General features: G+C 51.0%; 1 non-coding gene across 1 annotated transcript in view; it reads right to left on the bottom strand.

Annotated features, from left to right (window-relative positions):
* LOC124559952 overlaps positions 1-666 on the bottom strand; it is a 1,910-nt gene extending 1,244 nt beyond the window's left edge. The window contains exon 1 of the ribosomal RNA XR_006968979.1: positions 1-666. This exon is cut by the window's left edge and continues 1,244 nt beyond it. This is a non-coding gene — a ribosomal RNA (small subunit ribosomal RNA).
* Between the last annotated feature and the right edge of the window lie 4,334 nt (positions 667-5,000).

The following is a 5,000-nucleotide window of genomic DNA, read 5'->3' as shown; positions in this document are numbered from 1 at the left end:
GTGGGACACAAATCCAACTACGAGCTTTTTAACCGCAACAACTTTAATATACGCTATTGGAGCTGGAATTACCGCGGCTGCTGGCACCAGACTTGCCCTCCAATAGATACTCGTTAAAGGATTTAAAGTGTACTCATTCCGATTACGGGGCCTCGGATGAGTCCCGTATCGTTATTTTTCGTCACTACCTCCCCGTGCCGGGAGTGGGTAATTTGCGCGCCTGCTGCCTTCCTTGGATGTGGTAGCCGTTTCTCAGGCTCCCTCTCCGGAATCGAACCCTGATTCCCCGTTACCCGTTACAACCATGGTAGGCGCAGAACCTACCATCGACAGTTGATAAGGCAGACATTTGAAAGATGCGTCGCCGGTACGAGGACCGTGCGATCAGCCCAAAGTTATTCAGAGTCACCAAGGCAAACGGACCGGACGAGCCGACCGATTGGTTTTGATCTAATAAAAGCGTCCCTTCCATCTCTGGTCGGGACTCTGTTTGCATGTATTAGCTCTAGAATTACCACAGTTATCCAAGTAACGTGGGTACGATCTAAGGAACCATAACTGATTTAATGAGCCATTCGCGGTTTCACCTTAATGCGGCTTGTACTGAGACATGCATGGCTTAATCTTTGAGACAAGCATATGACTACTGGCAGGATCAACCAGGGAGCTGCGTCAACTAGAGCTGAGCAGCCGGCCGCCCGGGAGTGTGTCCCGGGGGCCCGCGCGAACACGCAAGCGTCCGCTCAATTATTCTGCAAACAGGAGGAGGCTGAGCTCCCCTGCACCATACACCTCGAAACCCTCTCAGGTCCCGGCGGCGCGCAGCGCCGTCCTAAGTACTTGGTCGGGTTCGAGAGAGGCGCAATCGCCCGGAGTTTGGCGAGTAGACGCTTTAGGTGCGACCACCCGTGCTCCCAACTGAGCTTGCCGCTGCCGACAGAGGCCCGGGAGCGTGCTGTCGTGGCATTGCCGGCGGGAGACAACACGCGCCACCTACGGTGACCGGCAGCTCCAACGCCAGCGCCACAGAAGGACAAAAGCCCCACTTGGGTGCCGAAGCGAACTCTCCCAGCACAGCGCACGCGCCAACACGTCCGCACAGCTGCGATACAAACCACCTGCGAGAACCGCAGAGGCGACCGAGCAGCAGACGGCGTCGCGGCGCCGAGCGCCGGGCGGCGGCGCATCCTCAGCGCACACAGTCCTCAATCGGACCAGCACACTGCAGATGTCCACCGCGCTTCGCACCGGGCCCGCGAGGACCTACTTTGGCCGCACGGCGCCGCGTGCAGGGTGCGCCGGCGCGCAGCTGCGCCGCCTGCCGCCTCCGTCGGCCGGCGCGCCTGCCACTGGCCGCCCCCACCAGCCGGCTGTAGCGCGTGCGCCCACGCACCGCACGGCCAACACGCCGGGAGGCCCCCCCTCACCGGCCGGGGACGGTCCCACCCAGCCACCGCCGCGTATCGCTTCACACCCACATGCCATTCACGTTCGTGGGCATGGTGGGTATCGCTGCAACAACCGGTTGGTAGCTCAACCGATCGTCGCCATCACTGATTCACCCCTAGCGAGAACAACCGCACCACAACGGTTTACCAGTTGTTCATTTGCGTAACGTCACCAGCAAACGTAGGCGTCCATCGCCATTTGCAAATTCAACGATTGTTGCATGCCTGTGTCAGGTGTCACGACACACTGTCTGCCCACATACACGCAACAACATGTCCACGCTTAGCGAACACGTGGAAGGTGGCCCCCGTACGTATGCGATGTCCATTGCGCGAACGACTGTCAACCGGCCTCTGTCGCATGTCGCAGATGTGGAACGCAGTGCACCGTGCTATCACGGTGTGTGAGAAGAGACGACTACGTCTGACAACACGCGCCACTACATCAACAGACGGCTCATGCTGATCGCCATCCAGGGCATACCACACTGCAATCCAGCTCTTATAGGGAGACGACACGTAGCTGAGTGCACAACATTTGGACCGCATGGTTCGCCGTTGTTGGCGCAGTCGTTGTACGGTCACATGTACCACGATGTATCATTCAGTACATGAGGACCAATGTGCAGTACAGTGTGTGATTTGGACGTACAACATCAGCGGACAGTTGACACAGGCCGTACCACAGCGTAGGCTAAGTGCTTCGCCATGCGAATGCCAATGAACAACTGCAAATGCCAATGAACAACTGCAAAGGGCATTGAGCATGTACGTCCTGCTGCCATCCACATTACAGTGTATAGCTGCAAGGTGTTTAACATGAAGCGATACACTGGGGACCGGGCAGTGCGAGTAGCAAACTATATTGCGGGGGTTGCAGTTAGGCAACACTACACTAATTTAACGCGTCGTATGACAATTACAGAGCAGGTTAAGGCCCAACGTGTGTTGGGTTAAGGCCCAACGTGTGTTGGGTTAAGGCCCAACGTGTGTTGGGTTAAGGCCCAACGTGTGTTGGGTTACGGCCCAACGTGTGTTGGGTTAAGGCCCAACGTGTGTTGGGTTAAGGCCCAACGTGTGTTGGGTTACGTTAAGGGGCAATGTGGGTTACGTTAAGGGGCAATGTGGGTTACGTTAAGGGGCAATGTGGGTTACGTTACGGCGCAATATAGGTTACGTTACGGCGCAATATAGGTTACGTTAAGGGGCAATGTGGGTTACGTTACGGCGCAATATAGGTTACGTTACGGCGCAATATAGGTTACGTTAAGGCGCAATATCGGTTACGTTAAGGCGCAATACAGGTTACGTTAAGGCGCAATACAGGTTACGTTAAGGCGCAATACAGGTTACGTTAAGGCGCAATACAGGTTACGTTAAGGCGCAATACAGGTTACGTTAAGGCGCAATACAGGTTACGTTAAGGCGCAATACAGGTTACGTTAAGGCGCAATACAGGTTACGTTAAGGCGCAATGCAGGTTACGTTAAGGCGCAATGCAGGTTACGTTAAGGCGCAATACAGGTTACGTTAAGGCGCAATGCAGGTTACGTTAAGGCGCAATGCAGGTTACGTTAAGGCGCAATACAGGTTACGTTAAGGCGCAATACAGGTTACGTTAAGGCGCAATACAGGTTACGTTAAGGCGCAATACAGGTTACGTTAAGGCGCAATACAGGTTACGTTAAGGCGCAATACAGGTTACGTTAAGGCGCAATACAGGTTACGTTAAGGCGCAATACAGGTTACGTTAAGGCGCAATACAGGTTACGTTAAGGCGCAATACAGGTTACGTTTAAGGCGCAATACAGGTTTACGTTAAGGCGCAATACAGGTTACGTTAAGGCGCAATACAGGTTACGTTAAGGCGCAATACAGGTTACGTTAAGGCGCAATACAGGTTACGTTAAGGCGCAATACAGGTTACGTTAAGGCGCCAATACAGGTTACGTTAAGGCGCAATACAGGTTACGTTAAGGCGCAATACAGGTTACGTTAAGGCGCAATACAGGTTACGTTAAGGCGCAATACAGGTTACGTTAAGGCGCAATACAGGTTACGTTAAGGCGCAATACAGGTTACGTTAAGGCGCAATACAGGTTACGTTAAGGCGCAATACAGGTTACGTTAAGGCGCAATACAGGTTAGGTTAAGGCGCAATACAGGTTAGGTTAAGGTACGACATAGTTAGGTTAGGTTCAAGGTAGTAAGACATAGGTTAGGTTAAGGTACGACATAGGTTAGGTTAAGGTACGACATAGGTTAGGTTAAGGTACGACATAGGTTAGGTTAAGGTACGACATAGGTTAGGTTAAGGTACGACATAGGTTAGGTTAAGGTACGACATAGGTTAGGTTAAGGTACGACATAGGTTAGGTTAAGGTACGACATAGGTTAGGTTAAGGTACGACATAGGTTAGGTTAAGGTACGACATAGGTTAGGTTAAGGTACGACATAGGTTAGGTTAAGGTACGACATAGGTTAGGTTAAGGTACGACATAGGTTAGGTTAAGGTACGACATAGGTTAGGTTAAGGTACGACATAGGTTAGGTTAAGGTACGACATAGGTTAGGTTAAGGTACGACATAGGTTAGGTTAAGGTACGACATAGGTTAGGTTAAGGTACGACATAGGTTAGGTTAAGGTACGACATAGGTTAGGTTAAGGTACGACATAGGTTAGGTTAAGGTACGACATAGGTTAGGTTAAGGTACGACATAGGTTAGGTTAAGGTACGACATAGGTTAGGTTAAGGTTAGGTTAAGGTACGACATAGGTTAGGTTAAGGTACGACATAGGTTAGGTTAAGGTACGACATAGGTTAGGTTAAGGTACGACATAGGTTAGGTTAAGGTACGACATAGGTTAGGTTAAGGTACGACATAGGTTAGGTTAAGGTACGACATAGGTTAGGTTAAGGTACGACATAGGTTAGGTTAAGGTACGACATAGGGTAGGTTAAGGTACGACATAGGTTAGGTTAAGGTACGACATAGGTTAGGTTACGGTACGACATAGGTTAGGTTACGGTACGACATAGGTTAGGTTACGGTACGACAGTAGGTTAGGTTACAAGTAGGTACGGTACGACATAGGTTAGGTTACGGTACGACATAGTTAGGTTACGGTACGACATAGGTTAGGTTACGGTACGACATAGGTTAGGTTACGGTACGACATAGGTTAGGTTACGGTACGACATAGGTTAGGTTACGGTACGACATAGGTTAGGTTAGACGGTACGACATAGGTTAGGTTACGGTACGACATAGGTTAGGTTACGGTACGATATAGGTTAGGTTACGGTACGATATAGGTTAGGTTAAGGTACACATTGTTGTAAGGAAAGGTTTAATGGGGGGCGGGGCGGGGCGGCCGGTTTGTTGATTGTGATTATAGTAAGTGGATGCCTGCGGCATCATCTGATTTGCCACGTCAGGATGCACCTTTGGCTCATGACAGGCGGCGCTCTCATTCCATGCTTGTGGCAGACCTGTGTCTTTCATTCCTGCCATTGTTTGTGTGCTGTGAGAGGAGGCAGTATTGTGAT

Source organism: Schistocerca americana, unplaced genomic scaffold (genome assembly GCF_021461395.2).
Source record: "Schistocerca americana isolate TAMUIC-IGC-003095 unplaced genomic scaffold, iqSchAmer2.1 HiC_scaffold_1063, whole genome shotgun sequence".
Taxonomy (NCBI): Eukaryota; Metazoa; Arthropoda; class Insecta; order Orthoptera; family Acrididae; genus Schistocerca; species Schistocerca americana.
This window is presented reverse-complemented; position numbering and strand designations above follow the sequence as displayed.